General features: G+C 42.9%; 1 protein-coding gene across 2 annotated transcripts in view; it reads left to right on the top strand.

Moving 5' to 3' along the window:
* RNF144B (ring finger protein 144B) overlaps nt 1-24,449 on the top strand; it is a 183,704-nt gene that overhangs the window by 58,243 nt on the left and 101,012 nt on the right. Inside the window, exon 1 of one of the 2 annotated variants that reach the window (XM_043590726.1) lies at nt 22,702-22,814. The exons of the other annotated variant lie outside the window; for it this stretch is intronic. The gene's annotated coding sequence lies outside the window, so the exon portion shown is untranslated. Of the gene's footprint in view, nt 1-22,701; nt 22,815-24,449 lie in introns of those variants that run through there. 2 annotated transcript variants of the gene reach the window in all.

Raw genomic sequence — 24,449 nt, 5'->3', positions numbered from 1 at the left:
AGACACGAGTCTTAGAAAGGCCAAGACATTTCCTAGGAGACTGTGCCTTATGACTCCGTGATACTGGGTGGGAGTTCCAACACCACGCTGGGCCGCAGAGCTTCCTAGATGAGCGTCAGTGTCGATAAGTCAGATGGCTGTCTACGTGTCTTCCTTTCAGCCAAGTACGGGCTCAGTGCCAGGTGAATGTGAATGTAGAGGGACATGCAAGTGTTTGCTTGACAGCCTCATCAAAGTCGAATCTTCATTTGCGGTTTTAGGCAAGGATGGTTCACAAATGCACATAAATCCTGTTTTTACTTCAGGCGACTTCCGTTCTTCTCACCAGCGTTTGCGGAGGCTTTGTGATATTCCGTGCAGAACATGAGGCATAGCGGGTGAGAACACTAGACAGAGTCCCCCCGCCCCCATGATAGCCGGTGCAGTTTGCTCTCGTAGGCTTTTGTCCAGTGTGCCGTTTCCTTACGCTGATAGGTGTTTACGAAACATTTTTTGGCGGGGGTGGGGGGAATTCACTTCATTTGTGCTCATGGGCATGCGCAAATAATTCTTAGAAACAACAGGCTTGGCTTTCATTGGGTGTGTCTGAGAACGCGCTACACATTTGGTGGTGTGGTCAGCTTTGAAGGCTTTGTGGGTTGCCCATAAAGAAGTCATTCTCAGGACAGCGCATAAAGATTATGACCTTACGATGCACAAAGAGAAAACAATAGGTATGGGTTTTATTTTACTACTATTTTTTTAATCTTTATTTATTTTTGACAGAGAGAGACAAATCATGAATGGGGGAGGGACAGAGAGAGAGGGAGACACAGAAACCGAAGCCGGCTCCAGGCTCTGAGCTGTCAGCACGGAGCCCGACATGGGGCTCGAACTCGCAAACCGCGAGATCATGGCCTGAGCTGAAGTCAGATGCTTAACCGACTGAGCCACCCAGGCACCCCTTTAAATTTTTTTTAATGTTTATTTATTTTTGAGAGAGAGAGAGATACACAGTGCAAGCAGGAGAGGGACAGAGAGAGAAGGAGACAGAGAATCCGAAGCAGGCTCCAGGCTCTGAGCCATCAGCACAGAGCCCGACGTGGGGCTCAAACCCACAAACTGTGAGATCACGACCTGAGCCAAAGTCAGATGCTCAACCGACTGAGCCACCCAGGCTCCCCAGTAGGTATGGATTTTAAATGGAACATATTGTTAAATTATAGATGTCCTCAGCTACTATTTCTTGGATCTGGGAAGTAAAAATACAAGAAAACTTGAACCATTAATTCTGGTTTGCTTGACACATGTGGTCTGCTCAGCTTTACTTGCCCAGGGCAAATAAAACACATAGTGGAAGTTTCCAAAAATGATAAACTCCTCAATCAGTCAATCAGGCTTTTTTTTCCTTTTTTCTTTTCCTATTGGTAATGCTTGTTTTGCAAACTTGCTGACAAATCATGGTGGGAGCTCAATGAAGCAGGAATGAAGGATAGCATCGCTTAAATGTTCATTTATTCGTGTGATTTATTGCCTTCAATGAAAATCATTGTGGGGCGCCTGGGTGGCGCAGTCGGTTAAGTGTCCGACTTCAGCCAGGTCACGATCTCGCCGTCCGTGAGTTTGAGCCCCGCGTCAGGCTTTGGGCTGATGGCTCGGAGCCTGGAGCCTGTTTCCGATTCTGTGTCTCCCTCTCTCTCTGCCCCTCCCCCGTTCATGCTCTGTCTCTCTCTGTCCCAAAAATAAATAAAAACGTTGGAAAAAAAATTTTTTTTAAAAAGAAAATCATTGCATTGCTTTTTTTTTTTTTTTGTCCTTTGGACCTTCTTGTAGACTTTATTACACTTTGTCTCCTTATCTACTCTCCTCACTCCTGGGATTCTGTGACTGTCTTGTACCTAACTCCCTTGTTCTTGGCCTTGAATGGGAACACATCTTTCATGGAAACCCTAGCATTTCCATCCCTGCTTCAGTTAAGGGTGGGATTCATTCACCTGCAGAAGTTTGCCTGCCTTTTTCAGCTCCAGTTAATGTCTGTGAGGTCAGGGCTGTCCATAGCCCACATAAAAAGACTGCGTAGCTCATATTCTAGAATCAGAGCTGTGTATCTGGAATGCTCATGCCATTGGGTACGTTCTTTACCAGACCTCCTGGACCTCTCATTGGAATTTGTCTGTGTGTCTGAGCCCCGGTGTCTTTTAGACCCTTTCTGTTCAGCTGTTCAGCACAGAGTTCCAAGACCTCACTCAGTGTGTGCCCTGTGACCTGGCAGGTAGCACTGGATGTCTGGAACCCAGGAGGCCAGGCAGATTTCCTCGTGGCTCTTCTTAGATGTGCTGCTTGGGACTGGCATCACGTGATATCCCTGAACAGAGGTCGGAAAAAGGTGGTGCTTCGCAGCCCCTTGCCACTGTTTTCCCTCAAGAAACACGCAACGTGTGCCACTTGCCAAATCCTTAAAGTTCTCAGGGTTAAAGGCGCTGGATTTGCACCCCTTTCTCCCTCCGGTACCGCTTGCTACGCAGGGAGAAGTCTCAGGCAGGACAGAAGAAATCGCCTCTGCGTTTCCTCGCAGTAGTTGGAGGCATCGGTTCCTCTTTAAAGGCAGTGTTGTGTCATGTTATTTCTGAGTGGATGGATCTCACCGTTTGTCCTGACTTGTTAAGATCTGCCCTGAGAAGCAGAATGTCTGAGTGAAACTCTTCTCCCTTCCCAGGACCTCAGGCAGCCCCGTCCTTTCTCTGAGCCAAAGCTCCCCATGCCTCCTCCTTCCACAGCCAGTCCTGGTCACCCTGCGCTCAGCTTCCTCTACCCCAACACCTCCCACTCCCTCCCATGGCTCATTCTTCGGTGTCCAGCCTGCCAAATCCCTTTGAAGCGTTCTTTGGCTGCTTTATATGTTTTTTTGTTTTTTTGTTGTTGTTTTTGCACAATGCTCTTCAAATGTTAACTTCCCACTATTGAGTAAGGTAGTATACCTAGTGTGCCCATGACAGTAGGGATGATATCTGAGTCTTGGACTAGATGCAGTGATATGCATGAAGCTCTTAGCCTAGCACTTGGAACACAGGTGGGGATTCAATAAACATTAGCTTCCCTGATTTGATCCTTTCTGTGCCCTTTTTCTGGCAGCAAGTGATGTGCAAGTAGGCTCTTCAACTCTTGTTTGGTGAGCGCCATTACAGCATTATGGGTGGGAGAGTGGACCTTGGTTCTCAGCTATTTGGGTCCAAACTCGTCCTCTAGGTGACTTTGGGAGCTTACATGATCTGCTTAACCTCTATGCCTCAATTTCCTTACTCTTAGATTAGCACTAAGAAGAGTTCCTTTTTGTGATGTTGTCATGAACATTAAATTAGTTCCTATATTAGGTGCTGTTAAGACCACGTTCCTGGTACATAGTCTAAATAAGTGGGAGAAACATCCTGCTATATTAGTAAGAAGTGAGGCTAACGAGGTCACTGTGGTATAAAGCAGTGGGCTTTCATTGCTAGGAAGCATCAAGTAGGATGAATTCCTCTCTCTCTGCCTTTGGGAAAACCCAGGCCAATAGATGCATGGAATGAGGGCTCCAAAACCGTACTCAAAAGCTCCATTGGAGCAGCCTTCCCGGGAGCTGAGAGTTTCTGACTCAGCTAAGATAGATTCATTTCTCAAACCCCAGTATAAAAATCACCCAGAGGGCACTTGTTAGACATACAGACTCAGGGTCTTGCCCCAGACAGACCTGCTGAATCAGAATCTTCAGGGAGGGACTTGGAATCTGATATCAAACAGCCCAGACATACAGTATCACCTGGAAACACTAAATAATCACCCCAAAATTTGAGGAAACATTGATGGCTGTGTCTCATACGCTTGACTTTCTGATTTGATTGTTTTGGGGTCTTGGTGTACAGGCATGAGGACTCTTCTTTCTTCCTTTTAAGTCCTCTCACAGAAATCGAATGTGAACCACGGTTGAAATCCACTAACATCGGGAATCAAACTTAAGTCACTATTTCTCAGAATCTTTGGGGTGTGTGTTGAAGATGTGGATTTATTTTTTTATTAAATTTTTTTTTTTTTATGTTTCATATTTGAAAGAGAAAGAGAGACAGAGCATGAGCAGAGGAGGGGCAGAGAGATGGGGACAGAAGCCGAAGCAGGCTCCAAGCTCCAAGCTGTCAGCTCGGAGACCACAGAGACCGCTGCGGAGCTCAAACTCCTGAACAGTGAGATCATGACTTAAGCCAAAGGCACACAGTTAACCGACTGAGCCACCTAGGTGCTCCCAAAATGCGGATTTATCAGCCTTAGCCCAGCCTGCTGAATCCGACCATGGGACTCTAGTAGGAGGAGGTGGGGTGAGAGGGGAATAGGAGGAGTGAGACCCTGGGATTTGCATTAGAAACAGACCTTCCAGATGATTCTTTTGCATGCTGGACTTTGAGAACCACCCACTGAGCAGGGTTTTCCCTTGGTAGGCATGTGTCAAAGTGGCTGAATGAACGAAATGGAATCATTACTTCCTTGCTAGAGCAATCTGTTAGAAACTTGCTTATTCATAAACTGTGAGCGGTTGCATGAGTTTTCATTGCCTGCTCTCCTTTGACTGGTATAGGGTTTCTGGATGGTTGTCTCTTCCAATATGCTTTGATTTGACCTGGCAGAAATTGATGGGAGGTTATTTTGGGGTTTTTGCATGGCCACGTGGATGTAACAGGCCAGACCATGGAACCAGGGAAGATGCTGTTGAATGCAGTTTGTAGTATGGCATGGAGTGCCTGTTAAAACCGAGGGTCTGAAGAGAGTGAAGCTGGCCAAAAGGGGAAAGTAGACGTTTGTAAGGTGAAACGTTTTGTGTAGCTGTTCTAATGACAGAAAGCCCGCTGCTTTCCTCAGAGGGCCACCTGGCAAGAGGGCTGGAATCTGGTCTGCTTTTGCTCACCACTGTGTCCCTGGGGCCTAACGTGTGCTGGGCAGGCAGTTGTGGTTCCATAAATAGCTGAGGAATGAGAATCCTTTCTACTGTGGCCACAGGATAAGTGTGGTGTTTCCCCTTTTCCATTAAGACGAAGAGAAGTAACATTTCTTTAGAGAGAGAACTAGGAAATTGATACACACGAGGTCAGTGCAAAGATTTATCAAGTTCCTTTGGAGGGAATGGCTCCTAGGTCTGCAAAACCAGCTGAGAAATGAATGGCAGGCATGTCATTTGCGTCTGTCAAGAATCTGTTGCTCCCACCGGAGGTAGGAGGAGAGGATTAAGTGTGGAAATGTAGACGAGAAGGGTCTCTGGAGCTGCAAGTAGGTGGTACTTATGCAGACCCCATCAGGGGAAAGGCCGAATTGCCAAGGATAATGAACAACCCCTGGGCATCACAGTGGGTTTCTCTCTACCACGGACGTGGACACATCAGGCAGCCGGAGCCTGATGGCGTTAAGGAGTCAAGTGGTCAACTTCTCCCATGATCTGATTTATTCACATTCAGCCCACCAATAAAATCTGATGCTTTGGTTTCCTACGTAGCTTGTATACACCCTTGCTATTCAGAATGTGGTCCATGGGCCAAGAGAATTGACATACCTGGGAGCTTGTTAGAAACGCAGACTGTTGGGGCATCCGGGTGGCTCAGTCGGTTGAGTGTCTGACTCTTAATCTTGGCTCACGTCATTATCTCACAGTTTGTGATCTCAAGCCCTGTGTTGGGCTCTGTGCTGACCATGTGGAGCCTGCTTGGGATTCTGTCTCTCCCTCTCCCTCTCTTTTTCTGCCCATCCCCCGCTCACACTCTATCTCTCAAAATAAATAAAGTTTAAAAAAATGCAGACTCCCAGGCCACACCCCATCAAGCCTAGCATGTTGGGTTTGCCTGACAATGTGGCATTTTGTTTTTCTATATCATATTCACTGATGTTTAGTTGGGATGAGTCAGCATCCCTGAGTTTGACTTCAAGATACTGATGGAATAGTTGCTGAACCTGTAAGGCTGAGAGCTGACCCAGGGCAGACGAGAATTCACCAAGGGAATGGCGCTGAATGGGTGGCCAGTGGACCTTCTTCGGGTGACCTGCCTTTGTGTTGGATGCTGTTGTTTAATTTCAGCACTGATGCCCACCATGCTGTTGCCTCAGATCACCGTGTGGGGCTGATCTCCATTGTGGCACATAGACTGCAGTGCTCTCTCCTCCTTTATAACTGCCTGAGCTGCCTTCCTCCACCTGCTCTGCAGTCATCCAGGACTCCAGCAGGTCCTGAGGATCTCCATGATGGTGAAGAAAGGAATCAGACTTGTGGAAAGTCTATAGGGCACATTTGTCTATAGGTTATTATTATTTTTTTTAATTACCTGAAGTTTATACTTTATTCAGCCTTCCTTAGCTTTTACCTACCGTCCTCTTTTCTGTTCTAGGATCTCATCCAAGATACACATTATATTTTGTGTTCACCTCTCCTTAGGCTCCTCTTGGCACAGTTTCTCAGACTTACCTTGTTTTTAAGGTTAATTTTTTTTTTAATTTTTTTTTCTCAACGTTTATTTATTTTTGGGACAGAGAGAGACAGAGCATGAACGGGGGAGGGGCAGAGAGAGAGGGAGACACAGAATCGGAAACAGGCTCCAGGCTCTGAGCCGTCAGCCCAGAGCCCGACGCGGGGCTCGAACTCACGGACCGCGAGATCGTGACCTGGCTGAAGTCGGACGCTTAACCAACTGCGCCACCCAGGCGCCCCAAGGTTAATTTTTTAATTTTTAAATTTTTGATAGAGCGAGCATGGGAGAGGCAGAGAGTGAGAATCCCAAGCAGGCTTTGTGCTGTCAGCGCTGAGCCTGATGTGGGGCTTGAACTCACGAATTGTGAGATCATGACCTGAGCTGAAATCAAGAGTCAGATGCTCAACTGACTAAGCCACCTAGGCGCCCCAGACTTTCATTGGTTTTGATGACCTTGACAGTTTTGAAGACTATCAGGTGTTTTTTTTTTAAATGTTTGTTTATTTGTGAGACGAGACAGAGTGCAAGCAGGTGAGGGGCAGAGAGAGAGGGAGACACAGAATCCGAAGCAGGCTCCAGGCTCTGAGCGGTCAGCACAGAGCCCAACACGGGGCTTGAACTCATGAGATCATGACCTGAGCTGAAGTCGGATGTTTAATCTACTGAGCTACCCAGGTGCCCCAAGGTCTATCAGGTATTTTTACATCAGCCTTCAATTGGGATTTGGGGGTTGTTGGATATTTTCCTCATACATCAACTGGCATTATGGGTTTTTAGGCGGATGGTGACAGAAGTAAGGTATCATTCTCATCATATCCTGTCAGTGGTGCATAAGGTAAACCTGGCCTTTCATTGTTGACATGGGCCTTGATTACCAGGCTGAGGTAGTGTTTGCGAGGTTTCTCCACTTGGAAGTTATTCTCTTCTTCCCCTTTCCCTGAAGTACTCTTGGAAGGAAGTTACTATGAAGTGTCCACGATTAAGGACTACAGGGTCATGCTCCATTTCCTTGAGGGAAGAGTATCTACCTCAATTATCTAGAATTCTTCTGTATGGGAGATTGGACTATTCTCTATCGTTCATTCATTCAGCCATTTATTTCTCTCTGTATGAACTCATGAGTGACTATTTTATGCTTTGTGCTAGAACATAGTACTGCTTTCTTTTGTTGTTCAAAATATAGATTGTTTTTAAGTTTACTTATTTATTTTTCAGAGAGATAAAGGGAGAGAGAGAGAATCCCAAGCAGGCTCTGCACCACTGTGTGGAGCCGACGTGGGGCTTAAACCCACAAACCACAAGATCATGACCTGAACCGAAGTCAAGAGTTGGATACTTACCTGACTGAGCCAGCCAGGCACCCCTCAAATTATAGATTTTTTTTTTTGAAGTCAAGTCTAGGGGCACCTGGGTGGCTCAGTTGGTTAAGCATCCGACTTTGGCTCAGGTCATGTTCTTGTGGTTCACAAATTTGAGTTCCACATCGGGCTCTGTGCTGACAGCTCAGAGCCTGGATCCTGCTTCGTATTCTGTGTCTCCCTCTCTCTCTGCCCCTCCCCCGCTCACACTCTGTCTCTTTCTCTCTCTCAAAAATGAATAAACATAGGGGCGCCTGGGTGGCTCAGTCGGTTGAGCGTCCGACTTCGGCTCAGGTCATGATCTCGCGGTTTGTGAGTTCGGGCCCCGCGTCTGGCTCTGTGCTGACAGCCCAGAGCCTGGAGCTGCTTCAGATTCCGTGTCTGCCTCTCTCTCGGCTCCTCCCCTGCTCACGCTCAGTCTCTCTCTGTCTCTCAATAATAAATAAATGTTAAGAAAAAAAATTAAGAATAAACATAAAAAAAAAAATTAAAGTCAACTCTACTGCCCAACATGGGGCTTAAACTCATTACCCTGAGATCAAGAGTTACATGCTTTACCAACTGAGCCAGGCAGGTGCTCCATTTTTTTTTTTTTAAGGTCCATTAGAAATATAAGACTTTGTAGTTGACAGTATAGGCCTGCCTGCATGCAAAGGAGATAACTGGTAACTGGTATGATTTCAGTGGGGCTTAACACCAATCCAAAAATTGGTGCCATTTGAAAAACTTAGTCACCCTCATATTTGTTTGCTAGACCTGCCATGACAGAGTTCATGGCTCAAACAACAGAAATTAATCTTCTCAGTTCTGGAAGCTAGAAGTCTGAAATTAAGGTGTCAGCAGGGTTGATTTATTTTTGAAGCTTCTCTCCTCAGTCCATGGATGGCCATCTTCTCCCTGTGTCTTTACGTGGTCTTTTGTCTGTACCTATGTATGCCTTAATCTTGTCCTATAAGGACACTAGTTATATTTAATTAGGGTCCACCCTAATGACCTCGTTTCAACTTAATTACCTTTTTCAAGATCCTGTCTTCAAATGTCACATTTGAGGTACTGGGGGGGTTAAGACACCAACATATGAGTTGGGGGTCGGGGGACACAATTCAGCTCATTATACTCCTTAAAGGAGTCTCAAATAGATACACATTTCCTGCAGGCATCACCTAGAAGGGGCATCACTGGATATGCTCTCCAGTTTGTCTTACTAACACTGCCACTGTCACCATGAAGCAATAGTGTATGTCCTCTAGGATGGTCTGAAAAATTGGCAGTTGGGGGTGGGGGATTTGGAGTCAGCCGGTTTGCAATGAGGATGCTATGATTTGGGACTCTAGGCTGTGGGCAGCATGAGGCCACGGGGGGCCTAGGTGGTTATGGGATAAGGAGAGAAGTTCAGGGCAAGCTGCGTAAAGTAGGCAGTGGGACACTAAAATAGGAAGTTTGCGGTGACCTACTTTCTGTGCAACATGGTTCTGCCCATTATTGAAAAGCATCTTGCTTTAGCTGCTTGATCACACACAAAGTCTATAAGAATGGCCTCAAGGTCAAATATATGTAAGAAAATTGGGTGATTTATATTTCAAGAGTGACTGCGTCTTTGTATACCTGCTATTCAATGTGATGTAAAAGAACCTCGGTGTCTATTTTTAGCCTAGGCTTGGGTTAAAAAAACCTGATTTGATGTGTACCTTACCCAGAAGGGGATGGGTATTGTGCACTGAATGTATGTCCCTTGATCTTAAACCCAGTCTCTGAAGCTAACTGATTCCATTGTGACATCGTAGACAACAGACCCCGCTGGTGCATGTGGTTTGGTGTCTTCAGTTGATTCAACCATGGCGGAAGATAATGGAGTGTTAGAGCTTCGTGTTTCCTGTCACTTTCATCTTCTGAGGCCAGTAACAATTTGGGGCGCCATACAACAGTGAGGTTGATTCAAGCAAAAGGGAGCAAGATGGAATGTAGGGAGTCTGAGCTGTGTTGTTGATTTATTCAGCTGTGCCAGAGTCTACAAGTTGCCTTCCCAAATTCCATTTGCAACTTCTTTTTTAGCAACAGAATCTTTAGTCCTTAACTAATTTGGATTTAAATAAAAACAAAAACAAAAACAAACACCTTTAGTCCTGTTAAAAATTACACTTGGGACACCAGGGTGGCTCAGTCAGTTGGGCATCCAACTTCGGCTCAGGTCATGATCTCATAGTTGTGAGTTCAAGCCCCACATCGGGCTCTGTACTGACCGCTCAGAGCCTGGAGCCTGCTTCAGATTCTGTGTCTCCCTCTCTCTCTGCCCCTCCCCCACTCACATTCTGTTTCTCTCTGTCTCAAAAATAAACATAAAAAAACAAACAAAAAAACCCCACAAAAAACTATGCTTGCCTGCCTCCATTCCAGCCAAGTGTGGCCACATGATGATGATATCCTACCCATAGAGTGTAAGTGTTTGGAAAATTCCAGAAAGGCCATTCAAAAAGGGGGGCACACATTCTTTTGGTCTTTCTCCTTCCCTCCCCCTTCTAGTCTTGAATGTGATGGCTGGAGTGCCAGCAGCCATCTTGGGCCAGGAAGTGATCTTGAAAGCAGAAGCCCAACCTAGGATTATAGAACAAGAAGACAGATTGAGCACAGGCCCTGGAGAACCCAAAGAGCTGTTATATATGTACTAGTATGGGCAGACTTTCAAAAAACCCATTTTTAATACAGAAGAAAACAAGCACTTCTGTCTTAAGATATTGCTATTTTTTCTTTTATATATATGCTGTCAAACTGAATTCTTTTTTTTTTTTTTTTTTAAACATTTTTTTTTTCAACGTTTATTTATTTTTGGGACAGAGAGAGACAGAACATGAACGGGGGAGGGGCAGAGAGAGAGGGAGACACGGAATCGGAAACAGGCTCCAGGCTCCGAGCCATCAGCCCAGAGCCTGACGCGGGGCTCGAACTCCCGGACCGCGAGATCGTGACCTGGCTGAAGTTGGACGCTCAACTGACTGCGCCACCCAGGCGCCCCCTGAATTCTTTTTTTAAAAAATATTTATTTTTGGTGAAGCGCAAATGGGGGAGGGGCAGAGAGAGGGGGACAGAGGATCTGAAGGGGGCTATGCGCTGACAGGCTGACAGCAGCAAGCCCAATGTGGGACTTGAACTCACGACCTGCACGAGATCATGACCTGAGTTGAAGTCGGATGCTCAACTGACTGAGCCGCCTAGGCGCCCCAAACCTGATTCTTAATGAAGCTTGGGTACCCATTAAAATTGTCTAGGGAATGTATTTAAATATACTACTGCCTGGGCCCTACCCCCTGAGATTCTGATTTTATTGGTCTGGCAAAAAAGACAGACAAGTGTTGTTCTTAAAAAGCGCCCTTAGGTGATTCTCATGTGTGACCTGGGGTTGGGAACCACTGTCTTCACTTACACTCTGTCTCTCTAAGTAACTACTGTGTTTTAAGAATTGTGATTTCTTTCTCTTTTTTTTTTTAAATGTTTATTTATTTTTGAGAGACAGAGTACCAGGTGGGGAGGGGCAGAGAGAGAGAGGGGGACAGAGGATCCAAGCCTGATGTGGGGCTTGAACTCACAAACTGTGAGATCTTGACCTGAGCCGAAGTCGGACATGCCACTGACTGAGCCACCCAGGCGCCCCAAGAATTGTGATTTCTGATATCACTGGGGCAGTTGTTCTATTTCTGTAGCTCTGTTAGGGAAAGGAACAATACTAGGGATAATCTGCAAGAGAACTAATTTGAAACAGTTTTGGGACTGGGATGATAATACAGATATGGACATACTCCGAGAGCCCATAAAGCATCATCACAGTGCAGTATCTGTGATGGCTACACAGTGTGCCTTTATTTCTGAGGAAAGAGTGAAACTGTAGCCCTCCACACTTCCTTTCCTTTTACCAAATCTAACCATGCTTCCCCTGGGGATTACGAGGACTTTGGCAACAGAGTGCAGGGGGGTAAATACATTCCTTTAAAGCTGAGCTGGATTGAGGGAGAACAAGGGCAGCTTTCGATTTTTATTTTCCATTAATACTATTGATGCTTAGGTCTCTGAGGGGAGTTAATGGGGATAAAATCCCAGCCTAATTTCTCAGAATATCAGTTACAACTATTTGACAAGGAATTCTCCCTTGTTATAGTGTTTAGTTCCGATCCTTTTTTCAAGGTCATAAGACTGCTGACCCCTAGTTTTAGTTCACAATTCATACCATAAAGATAGTGATTTATATAGGTCACTGATATTCCTGACTTTGTGTTTGTCAGCAGCAAGATCAGTTTTTGTCTTGTGGTAAGAGAAGTTTCAGGGGCGAAGAGGATGTCAAAACTCCCCTTCCTCCCAATTTCTTCTGAGTTATTTGCTATAAATTTTCAACAAGAAATTCAAGAGTGAGAAGTGAATAACCAAGCAGTGTGTGTGATCAATTTGACTGTGAGTGATGAAGAAAGTTAACATACTGTGTTTTATTCTTTTTTTTTAAGTTTATTTCCTTTGAGTGAGAGAGAGAGAGAGACACAGAGCAAGTGGGGGAGGGACAGAGAGAGAGAGGGAGAGAGAGAGAATTCCAAGCAGGTTCTGTACTTTATCCCTTGGGTAAATTCCTAGCAGTGCTATTGCTGGGTCATAGGGTAGGTCTATTTTTAATTTTTTGAGGAACCTCCACACTGTTTTCCAGAGCGGCTGCACCAATTTGCATTCCCACCAACAGTGCAAGAGGGTTCCCGTTTCTCCACATCCTCACCAGCATCTATAGTCTCCTGATTTGTTCATTTTGGCCACTCTGACTGGCATGAGGTGATATCTGAGTATGGTTTTGATTTGTATTTCCCTGATGAGGAGCGACGTTGAGCATCTTTTCATGTGCCTGTTGGCCATCTGGATGTCTTCTTTAGAGAAGTGTCTATTCATGTTTTCTGCCCATTTCTTCACTGGGTTATTTGTTTTTCGGGTGTGGAGTTTGGTGAGCTCTGTATAGATTTTGGATACTGACCCTTTGTCTGATATGTCATTTGCAAATATCTTTTCCCATTCTGTTGGTTGCCTTTTAGTTTTGTTGGTTGTTTCCTTTGCTGTGCAGAAGCTTTTTATCTTCATAAGGTCCCAGTAGTTCATTTTTGCTTTTAATTCCCTTGCCTTTGGGGATGTGTCAAGTAAGAAATTGCTATGACTGAGGTCAGAGAGGTCTTTTCCTGCTTTCTCCTCTAGGGTTTTCATGGTTTCCTGCCTCACATTCAGGTCCTTTATCCATTCTGAGTTTATTTTTGTGAATGGTGTGAGAAAGTGTTAAAGAAATTTTTTATGTTTATTTTTTATTATTTTTAAAAAAAAATTTTTTTTTCAACGTTTATTTATTTTTGGGACAGAGAGAGACAGAGCATGAACGGGGGAGGGGCAGAGAGAGAGGGAGACACAGAATCGGAAACAGGCTCCAGGCTCTGAGCCATCAGCCCAGAGCCCCACGCGGGGCTCAAACTCACGGACCGCGAGATCGTGACCTGGCTGAAGTTGGACGCTTAACCGACTGCGCCACCCAGGCGCCCCTTTATGTTTATTTTTGAGAGAGAGAGACAGAGTGTGAGCAGGGGAGGGGCAGAGAGAGAGGGCGATAAGAGAATCCGAAGCAGGTTCCAGGCTCTGAGCTGTCAGCACAGAGCCCCATGTGAAGCTCAAACCCACAGACCACGAGATCATGACCTGAGCTGAAGTCAAACGCTTAACCGACTGAGCCACCCAGGGGCCCCTTAAAGATTTTATTTTTAAGTCATTTGTACACCCACCGTTGAGATCGAACTCACAACCCTGAGACCAAGAGTCACATGCTTTACCGATTGAGCTAGTCAGGCATGTCCCAAACTCATTTTATGAGGCCAGTATTACCCTGCTACCAAAGGCAGGTAAGGACACTACAAGAAAAAAAAAAAACACAGGCCCAAATCCTTGATGAATATAGATGCATAAATCATCAACAAAATATGAGCAGACTGAATTCAGCAGTGCATTAAAAGCCACATGAACAAGTGGGATTTATTCCTGGGATGCAGGGATTTTTCAACATACAGAAATCAATCAATGAGATACACCACAGTAATAGAATGAAAGACAAAAATCAATTATAATCTCAATACACAGAAATTGACAAAATGCAACATCCTTTCATTATAAAGACTCTCACCAAATTAGGTATAGAAGGAATGTGCTTCAACATAATAAAGGCCATATATGACGGCTTCACAGGTAACATCATACTCAATAATGAAAAGCTGATAGCTTTTCCTCTAAGCTCAGTAATGTAACAATGACATTCATTCTTAACACTTCTGTTTAACATAGTTGGAAGTCCTAGCCAGAGCAATCAGGCAAAAAAAAAAAAAAAAAAAAGATCGATAAAAATTCTTGGATAGGAAGAAATAAAATTATCTATGCAGAAAATCATAAAGAGTCCATCAAAAAATAGGACTAGCAACAAATTCAGTAAAGTTGCTGGATACAAAATCAGCATACAGAAATCAGTTGCATTTCTATACACTAACCATAAACTATGAAAAGAAATAAAACAATCTCATTCTCAAGAGCACCAGAAACAATAAAATACTTAGGAGTAAATTTAACTGAGAGGTGAAAGATCTTCACACTGAAAACTTTAAGACTTCGATGAAAGAAATTGAAGAAGACACAGCTAACTGGAAAGATATCCTATGTTCAGGGATCAGAAGAATTAATACTGTTAAAATGTCCATCTTCTTCAAAGCCATCTATAGATTCAACTCAAATCCCTATCAAAATTCCAATGACATTTTTCACTGAAATTAAAAAAAAAAATCCTGAAATTTGTATGAAACTGCAAAAGACCTGAATAGCCAAAGCAGTCCTGAGAAAGCGGAACAAGACCACTGGCATCACACCCCCTTGCTTCACACCTTTACTACAAACCATGTGGTCTGGGCTTTATAAAAACAGACACATCGATCAGTGGAAGAGAATAGCCCAGAAATAAACCTTCACATGTACAGCCAACATTTGACAAGGGAGTCAATAATACTCAATTGGAAAATAATAGGGTTTTCAATAAGGGACTTGGGAAAACAGGATATCCATGTGCAGAAGAATGAAATTGGACCCCTGTCTTACATGCTTGAAATAGAGTAAAGATTTAAACCCGAGACCTAAAACCCGCAAAGTCCTAGAAGAAAACATAGGAGAAAAGTTCTTTGTCACTGGTCATGGCAATGACTTTCTGGATATGATACCAGAAGCACAAGCAACAAACACAAAGATTAGTAAGTGGAGCTGTACCAAACTGGGAAGCTGCTTCTTCATGGCAAAAAAAAAAAAAAAAAAAAAAAAAAAAAAAAAGGCAACCTATGGGAGAAAATATTTGCAAACGAGGCATCTGATAAGAGCTCATACAAAAACCAAAAAAAAAAAAAAAACAACAAAAAACCCTAAAAACAGTCTGATTAAAAAATAGGCAGAGGAACTGAATAGACATTTCTCCAAAGAAGACGTACAAATGGGCAACAGATACATGAAAAGGCGCTCAACGTCACTCATTGTCAGGGAAATGCAAATCAGAACTGCAAGGAATGTCACCTCACACTAGTTAGAAGGGCTGACCTCACACAGACTAATAACAAGTGTTGGTGAGGATGTGGAGAAAAGGCAACCCTTGTGCCCTGTTGGTGGGAATATAAATTGGTGCAAGCACTATGGAAACAGTATGGAGTTTCCTCAAAAAATTAAAAAGAGAACTACCGCATAATTCCACAATCCCACTCTTGGGTGCCTATTGAAAGGAATGAAAACAGTATATCAAAGAGATATTTGCATTGCCATGTAGCATCATTGACAATAGCCAAGCTACGGAAACAACCTCACGGCCTATTCATGGATAAATGAATAGAGATGTGAGGTTCTCGCGCGCGCGCGCACACACACACACACACACACACACACACACACATAATGAATGTGTTTTGGGGGATCTGATACACAGTATGGTGATTATAGTTAATAATGTATTATATACTTGAAAGTTGTTAAGAGAGTAGATCTTTAATGCTCTTGCCATAAAAAAAAGGAATGGTTATGTAAATTAGAGGAGATGTTAGCAGAAGCTACATGGTAATCATTTAGCAATATGTAAGTGTATCAAATCAACACATTATGCACCTTAAACTTATACAATATTATATGTCATATACTTAATAAAGCTGGAAAAATGGAAATATATTACTTTAGAAATCTCACTACATTAGTACTTCCAAAAAGCACTACGTTTTGTACATAATAGTCTCTCCTCTTCAGACTGTTATTTTGTGGTGAATTGTCATTTAGCAGTTTATCTTAAATGTATGAATTTAGCAATTTATATTTGTAAAAGCATCCTAATTTTAGCTAATTATTTTTAGGCTGGATTATCCTAATGTAGTTCTGCTCTCTTATTTATTTAATGTTTATTTATTTTTGAGACAGAGAGAGACAGAGCATGAACGGGGGAGGGTCAGAGAGAGGGAGACACAGAATCTGAAACAGGCTCCAGGCTCTGAGCTGTCAGCACAGAGCCCGACGCGGGGCTCGAACTCACGGACCGTGAGATCATGACCTGAGCCGAAGTCGGACGCTTCACCGACTGAGCCACCCAGGCGCCCCTCTGCTCTCTTATTTAAAATGCTCTGGTATCTTATCCCATCACCCAGCAATCATTAGGTTTATTAGTAGCCTAACTTTATGGCTCCTTCAAGATTATATTGTGTACTGTAATAAAAATGCTGAATCATCCTCATATTTGTGTATTTATGTATCTAATGTAATTTATCCCTCCAGAGTCTATCCAGTTAGCAAAACGAGCAAACATTTGAGTTATTAAGGGCTGAATAAAATACTTTCTTTCTGTTGTGGATCAATTTTTTTTTTTTTTACTTTGCATTGAATCATCACTTAGTTTTCTTAAAAGGGCAAAAAATCCCAGCAGATCCATAAGCTGGACTTGTACTCCAGGGCATTGCACATTCTTACAGAACGAGATCAGAAATAGAGCAAAGGAATTATGTCATTAGCATTGCCTCTTACAGGGTCTACGAAGGGAATAAAAAGGAGTACGTATTCTTTACCCTGTAAGCAGCAAACTCAGATGTAATTTGGGTTAAAAATATAAATAGGTAAGTTTGATAATTTATTGTTTGAGAGGCTTATTGACTTATTATGGAGAAGTAACATATTGCTAACATTCAAACAGGTCTAGTTTGATTGATTGTTCCAGTTTGCTGGGACTGGGAAGTTTTCCGGGACACAGGAATTTCAGTACTAAAACAGGGAAAGTCCTGGGCAAACTTGGGCCGATTCGATCACTATCTGGCTGGTCTGACCCGGGGACCGGCTCTGACATCTCTCTGAGTTCCAAATTAGACCTGTTCTCAGCAATTCCCATCATAATTGTAACCAATAGTATTTGCTAATACTCTGGGGTTTGTAATTGCTTTCCTGATGAGAACCTGGAATCAGAGTGAGGACAGATGTGCGTGCCCCACTGCAGAATCTCACCTGGTGGTCAGAGTTTAAGGAACAGGTGCCCCTTCTTACCTAAGGCTAGTTCTACTCTTGGACTCGTGTCCAGTCCCTTCCTATCTCCTCAGTGGCCTTTTTCTGTAATTTATCCTACACTCTCCAGGATCTTCTCTTTCACATTTGCTCTTGAACACGCATTAAAAAAAGTATTCGATGAATTCCACATGCCTCTCTGGGTACCAGTTTATCTCATCTTTATAATCAGATACCTTGACCATGCTGCCTCCTTGCTACCTCCGTTTCCTAACCTCTTGCTTGCTTTCCAGCCGATTCCAAGCAGCATTCATTCCTTCCACTTTCTGAAACTTGTCTTATTGAAGTCAATATTGACTTTTAATGTTACTGATCCAGTGGAACCATCTGGTCTTTTCCTTGCTTCGGCTTTTACCAGCATTTGATTCTGTAGTCCTCTCTTGGTTTCTCAGGACTTTCTCTTACTGTGGCTTTCAGGTACTACATTTGCTTGGTCCCTTGGTTTTCCTCCTACCTCTCTGGCTATTTCCTTTTTTATCTTTCACTATTTTTTTTCTTTGTTATCTCTTTCTCCTTTATTCACCAGTGCCCCCAAGGGGTTAGGTTCTAAGTCCTTTTCACCTCAGACTTGAATTACTCTGTAGATTATACCGTTACCATCCATGGCTTCCATAAAGAAGCAGACACTCCTAAGTTGGTATTTTCATACACCTGTTGTCAAGAGCCTACTAGTTGTTTTCACTTGTATATCCTACCTTGAATTCATTGTGCTTAAATATGAACTTGGCTTTATCCACCCAATTGCTCTTATCAGAAACATGGAGGTCAGCACTGAGTTCTTGAACTTTCATTACTCTTAACAGATATAAGAAACAACAAGTTCAAGTACTGAGTTCAAAACTTTCAGTTCTATTAATCCCCTAGTTCTGTCAATTCTACTTTTTTAAAATGTTTATTTTTGAGAGGGAGAGAGAGAGAGAGAGAGAGAGAGAGAGAGAGCGAGCGAGCGAGCAGGGGAGGAGCAGAGAGAGAGGGAGACAAAGAATCTGAAGTAGGCTCCAGGCTCCGAACTGTCAGCACAAAGCCTAATGCAGGGCTCGGACTCATGAACCATGAGATCATGAACTGAGCCAAAGTCAGATGCTTAACCAACTGAGCCACCCAGGCAACCCAGTCAATCGTATTTCTTAATAATGGTGAAGCTGTTTACTTTTCTCCAACCCCATTGCTACCACCAGTCTCATTTCTCACCTGGACTACTGAAACAGATTCTTACCTAGAAGCACCTATATTAAATTTCGCTTCTGTTCAACCAATTTCTACACTGCAGTCGGGGTGCTATTTAAAAAGTAAAGATTTGGTGAAGTGAAGCTGTTTACAAAGGCTTCCCATGGGTTTTTAGTTCAATGTTTAAGCCTGGAAATTCCTTCTCGATCATCTGGTCTAATCTCAAAGCACTCTTCCTTAACTTCTCTATAATCCAGCCCCATTGAATAATTCTATACATTCTTCAAATGCACCAGGGTTTTTTTTTTGCCCTCTGCCCTTTAAATATGCAGTTTTCTCTGCCTTGAAACACTTTTTCATTTTATAACTCTATTTACTTTAGTATTTATTTCCTGGATCTTATTTATATCTAGGTCCCAGTTTAAAGGTCATTTCCATAGGGAGGTCTCTCCTCACCCCCATGGACCAGTATCTCAACTGTGGCTCCACAATAGAATCACCTGGGGACATGTTAAAATACCAATGATCCGCTTTACCTGTGCTGGGATAGGGTGTGAATCAGAATTACCTAGAGGTCTTGTTAAAACCACCAGGTAGCTCTGATGCTGCCTTTATGAGAACCACACTTGGAAACCATTGCTCCAAATTAGACTAAATTTGGGCTCCAGCCAAGTGCCTCTGTAGTATCTGTGCATCTCTTAGCATGGCACTCAAACGTTTTATTATGATCACTTTTAAGAAATGATCTTTTCTGCTAGAAAGGAAAGACAGTTCTCTCTTTGTGAAGTGAAGCTCTCTGGCTTTCTTGTTTACCTTTGTATCCCTAGGGTCTAGCACTGTGCCTGCCACACAAGGATTTGCTCAGTATTTATTTGTTGAATGAATGAATAAAAGGCTATGTTTGAGTAAGAAGGTGGTATCTAGATGATCTACAACTCAAGGCAATAATAATATAGAGATAAAGCTGATGTTTTCTATTACCTATCTTTAACTTGTTTCTAGTTTTTTTTTGGTTTTCATCCAAAATCTTATTGAGGGCAGTGCCTTGAGATGTCTATATTCTAACTCTTCTTTCTTTTTTTTTTAAAAAATTTTTTTTCAACATTTATTTATTTTTGGGACAGAGAGAGACAGAGCATGAACAGGGGAGGGGCAGAGAGAGAGGGAGACACAGAATCGGAAACAGGCTCCAGACTCTGAGCCATCAGCCCAGAGCCTGACGCGGGGCTCGAACTCACGGACCGCGAGATCGTGACCTGGCTGAAGTCGGACGCTTAACCAACTGCGCCACCCAGGCGCCCCTAACTCTTCTTTCTTAAAAAGCTTATTCATTTATTTTACAAGGGAGAGAGAGAGAGAGAGAGAGAGAGAGAGAAAGAGAGAGAGAAAGAAAGAAAGAAGGAAGGAAGGAAGGAAAGAAGGAAGGAAAGAAAGAAAGAAAGAAAGAAAGAAAGAAAGAAAGAAAGAAAGAGAGAAAGAGAGAAAGAGAGAAAGAGAGAATGAGAGAATGAGAGAATGAGAGAATGAGAATCCCAGGCAGGCTCCACACTGTCAGCACAGTGCCTGATGTGTGGCTCGAACTCACTAACCGTGAGAGCATGATCTGAGCCAAAAGCATGAGTCAGATGCTTAATCGACTGAGGCACTCAGGTGCCCTTAGTCTAATTCTCCTTCTTATTGCTACCACTACATTACTCTTAACAGATACAAGAACAAGTGAATGTATTTTGGCTGATTGGGGTGCAGGACAATTCCATGAAGATCTGACAATTGTGCTGTGTACATGTGTGTGCTCACATGTTTGTGTGTATGGTGGTATATAACTTACAAATGACTTAGAGTAGAAGAGAAAGAAGACCAGAAATTGTGCCTTGGGTAGAGCTCCACTGCCAAAAATTTAATTCTCTAGAATCGACCAAGCAGAAACTTTCTTCAGCCCCAATAGGGTTGTAGAAGTGATGTTTTGGGGAATGTTCTGAACTGGATTAAAGTCCTTTTACTGCTTGCACACTATCTCGAATTTGGTTTTAAGTTTGATTTATGTTGAGAGAGAGAGAGAAAGAGCACAAGAGCAGGGGAGGATCCGAGGGAGAGGAAGAGAGAGAATCTTAAGCAGCATCATGCCCAGTGAGTATGGAGCTTGACTTGAGGCTGGATCCCACGACCATGAGATCACGACCTGAGCCGGTATCAAGTCGGACGCTTACCTGACTGAGCCACCAAAGCGCCCCCACACTATCTTGAATTTTCTATTTCTTGAGTCATATCAAAGATCAGCACAAATCATAGTTTGTATTTATGAGATACCATATGCTTATTTATTTTACATCTATTGAATATTTACTATATGAAGTATAATCCTAGAAATGAAAGACATTTTCTGCCTTCATTCACAGCTTAGGATGGGAGACATGCAAATCAGTGCTTAAAATACGGTGAGTAAGTGCTGTGGTAGAGTATGTAAAGACGACCTTGGAATATCCAAGCTCCCCTCCCAGACAAGTGGGGACCTGCTCTATTGCATTTCAGTAAGGGTATTAGCATGGGAGTTGTGGAAGGGGTACTTAATACAAGTTATCTCTTGTCTGTGGGGGTATATCTAGGGATACATGCTGACTCCTTACATGCAGACTTGTTTAAAGAAATTCCAGGTAAAGAGGTTTATTGGACTGTTCAGTTCTTAGGGATTCATGCATGACATTCACAAAACTATGCACACTGGGAAATGTGCATCATTTTCCATATGGACATGAATCTTCTAAAGGGAGAACTCATAGCTTTCTCCTTTCTCAAAAGGGTATATGATTTCCACAGGGATTAGAACCATTTCTCTATTGTGTAAGCTGATGGAGAAGATGAATTGGTAAAGAAACGATCCTGTGGGGGCATCTGGCTGGCTCAGTGGGTAGAGCATGCGACTATTGATCTCAGGGTCATGAGTTCCAGACTATGTTGGGTGGAGAGTTTACTTAAAAAGAAAAAAAAAAAGTGATCCTGTGGTTAAGAGTTCCTGGAGGGATTTCCTTAGGACTTTCCCCATAAATACAGAAGTTATCTGTAATAGATGATACATTAAAAAGTATTTTAAAATCAAGCTATACTTGCCTATACTGGAGTATCCCAGTAAAAAACAAAAAACAAAAAAAACCCTTGGATCGAATTATTCTGTAAACTGAAAAATTTAAGGAAAACATTTTTCTGTATTCATAAGTTCTATATATAACCTTCCTATTGAGATATCCATGGTGATGCCATTACAGCCACCATGACTACTGTCCCAAGGAATTCTAAGAGTTATCATTTCATTTGTATTTACCACATGCCAGAGGTTCAGATATTTTTAAAAAATGTTTTATTTATTTTTGAGGTGGGGGGGAGGGAAGGAAGGAGAGAGAAAACACAAGCAGTGGAGGGGCGGAGAGAGAGGGGGACAGAATCTGAAGCAGGCTCCAGGCTCTGAGATGTCAGCACAGATGTCTGTTGTGGGGCTCAAATCCACGAACCATGAGATCATGACCTGAGCTTGAAGTTGGACACTTAACTGACTGAGCCACCCAGGCGCCCCTCTAGATGTGTTTTCTGATTTTTACAACTACACATGGCAGTCATTATCTGTATTTTTTGGGTGAGGAGATCAAGGCTCAAAGAGGTTAGAAAATGTAGTCTCGACGAGACAGCTTGTATTTAGTAGAGCCAAGATCTGAACACTGCATTGGCAGATTCAAAAGTCTATGTTCTTTTCATAGCATGATACTGACTTACTTTATGGTAATGTGGTTTACTCAAGGTGTTTCTGATTTTAAATAACTGAAGTAAATTTGAACTAGCTTTAACAAAAACAGGCAATTTGCTTTAAGGACCAGGAGTGTCTTGAGGAATTCAAAGATAGGAATGCAAGTGGCTTCTGGAAGGAACTGGAACTGAGAAGTGGAAAGCCATCATTCTTTCTCTGACTCTTACGTTACCTCCTCTATTGCATCTCCTTTATTGTGCTTTCTCTGGATTTTTCTGTAGCTCATATAGATGATAGAATATGGCTGTGGCACGGCTTCAACCAAGTGCAGAGATTAGCTGTTCCTAAATCCGAATTCTGAATTCCTGGCAGAGAGAATCTGATTGGCTCTGCTGCAGACAGACGTCTATTCTGGGTCCAGTCAGCTTTAACCAAGGAGGCAGAATTACATCGTCCAGACATGACTGCCATGGGATTTGAAGGCAACATCCTTTACTGGTAGGAATGTTTAACTCTTGTCTTTTCTCACTCATCTGGTTTGACTACAGCCCATTCTGTGTACTCTAATTATTACATGGAGAAGTCTAAGAGTCCCTCTACTCCAGGTTTGACCCAAGGTTATAGCTCTTTGAAGAGAAAAGAAGTCTATGACAGACTTGGCTGATGTGTTGTCATGTCAATTTTTCCCCCTTTTGAAGTACATCACGTCATTATTGTCCCTCCAGTCTTGTTCCTTATACCTTAATTGCCTTTCCACACACACATACACGCACGTGCACACACACACACACACACACACACACACAAAACTCACTCACACAGGAGTACCATTGCAGTATCTGCTCAGAAGAAATCATCTGCCATCGGAGTTCACCTTTTGCCCTGGGCTACAGTACAGCAAACTGCTGACTTTCTTTGCCAATATAAAATGAATAAAACCCTCTCCCAACCCTATCCCATTATGATAATGTTGAGAGCCCTTTCCCCTATAGTCGCTACCTATCTAGAAATGGGTCCAGTTACTTTCATTAGGCACAGTGGGAAGAAATTCACCTGGGGCTCTTAGGAACAAATGGTCCAGGTCTTTTCTCAACCGAAGGAGCTTCTAAGGAGGGAGGTCAAATAGAATCACCCAGTTATAGACACCTATACTTTCTATATTCTTCTGCAGCTGTGAGGAGAAACTCAAGGGGAAAAATTTATTGTTACATTTTCTGGTAAGTGACCCAAACTAATGTTCCAAAAGTTTGTTTGTGGGTCAGTTGTTTAGAACTTAGAACTCATTTTACTATGGAAACGATATTATACTTGGTAGTTTACATTTCTAGCCATACCGTAAATGATCATTTGGTCTACAACATAGCTGAAATGCTAATTATTATCTCATAATTTACTTGCTCTTAAAATTGGGGTCTGGACTCTTTTGTGTCTAAAGCCTTGACTTCATTAGCTTCCCGAATACTAGTTCTCCTGAACTTCTCTAAAATTCGATATTCTCTGGAACCTTCACTTCCTCTCACTCTAAACGAGGTAGAGAGAAACCATGGAGGCATGCAAGTGATGGCTTGAGGGTGGCTCCACGTATTGAAAGATGCAGGTGTACTAGATGTCCCAAAAGGAAGGATAGGAGTAGAGAGTAGAGAGTTTAATGTCCTTAGTGACTCCTGTCAAAAGGATAAGGGAGTCAGGGGAGGAGGACCAGGGAGAGAAGAGTGACTGACTGCCACATCTGATAAATAGGTATTGTTGTGAGTGCCTGTGTGTAAAATATTTATTAACTTTTTCTTTCTTGCATGTACTTCTTTGAGTTTTTTTTTTCCCCCTCGAGTAGCCTACAAAAAATTCATGATGAATTCTACAGCACTGCCCATTTGTTTAGCTGAAACCCTGAACTTAACCTCCCTGGAGTGAGGCATCGTGACTGCACGGAAGCCCTGACAGGTCACAGGAAGGCAGGCACCGGCCTCTGGTTGTTGTGTAATCACAATGTGCCTTCATGGGGATCCTGCATAAGTGTTTTTAGTAGATGATTTCATCTCCTTCTCTGACTTGGACCCAGACAACTTTACATTCTCAGCAAACAGATGGACAACAGGGTTGAAATAGGATCTTGTACTGAAATAGTCTTTGAGT

This window comes from Prionailurus bengalensis, chromosome B2 (genome assembly GCF_016509475.1).
Source record: "Prionailurus bengalensis isolate Pbe53 chromosome B2, Fcat_Pben_1.1_paternal_pri, whole genome shotgun sequence".
NCBI lineage: Eukaryota > Metazoa > Chordata > Mammalia > Carnivora > Felidae > Prionailurus > Prionailurus bengalensis.
The sequence above is the reverse complement of the archived record's forward strand: the minus strand, read 5'-3'. Positions and strand labels throughout refer to the sequence as shown.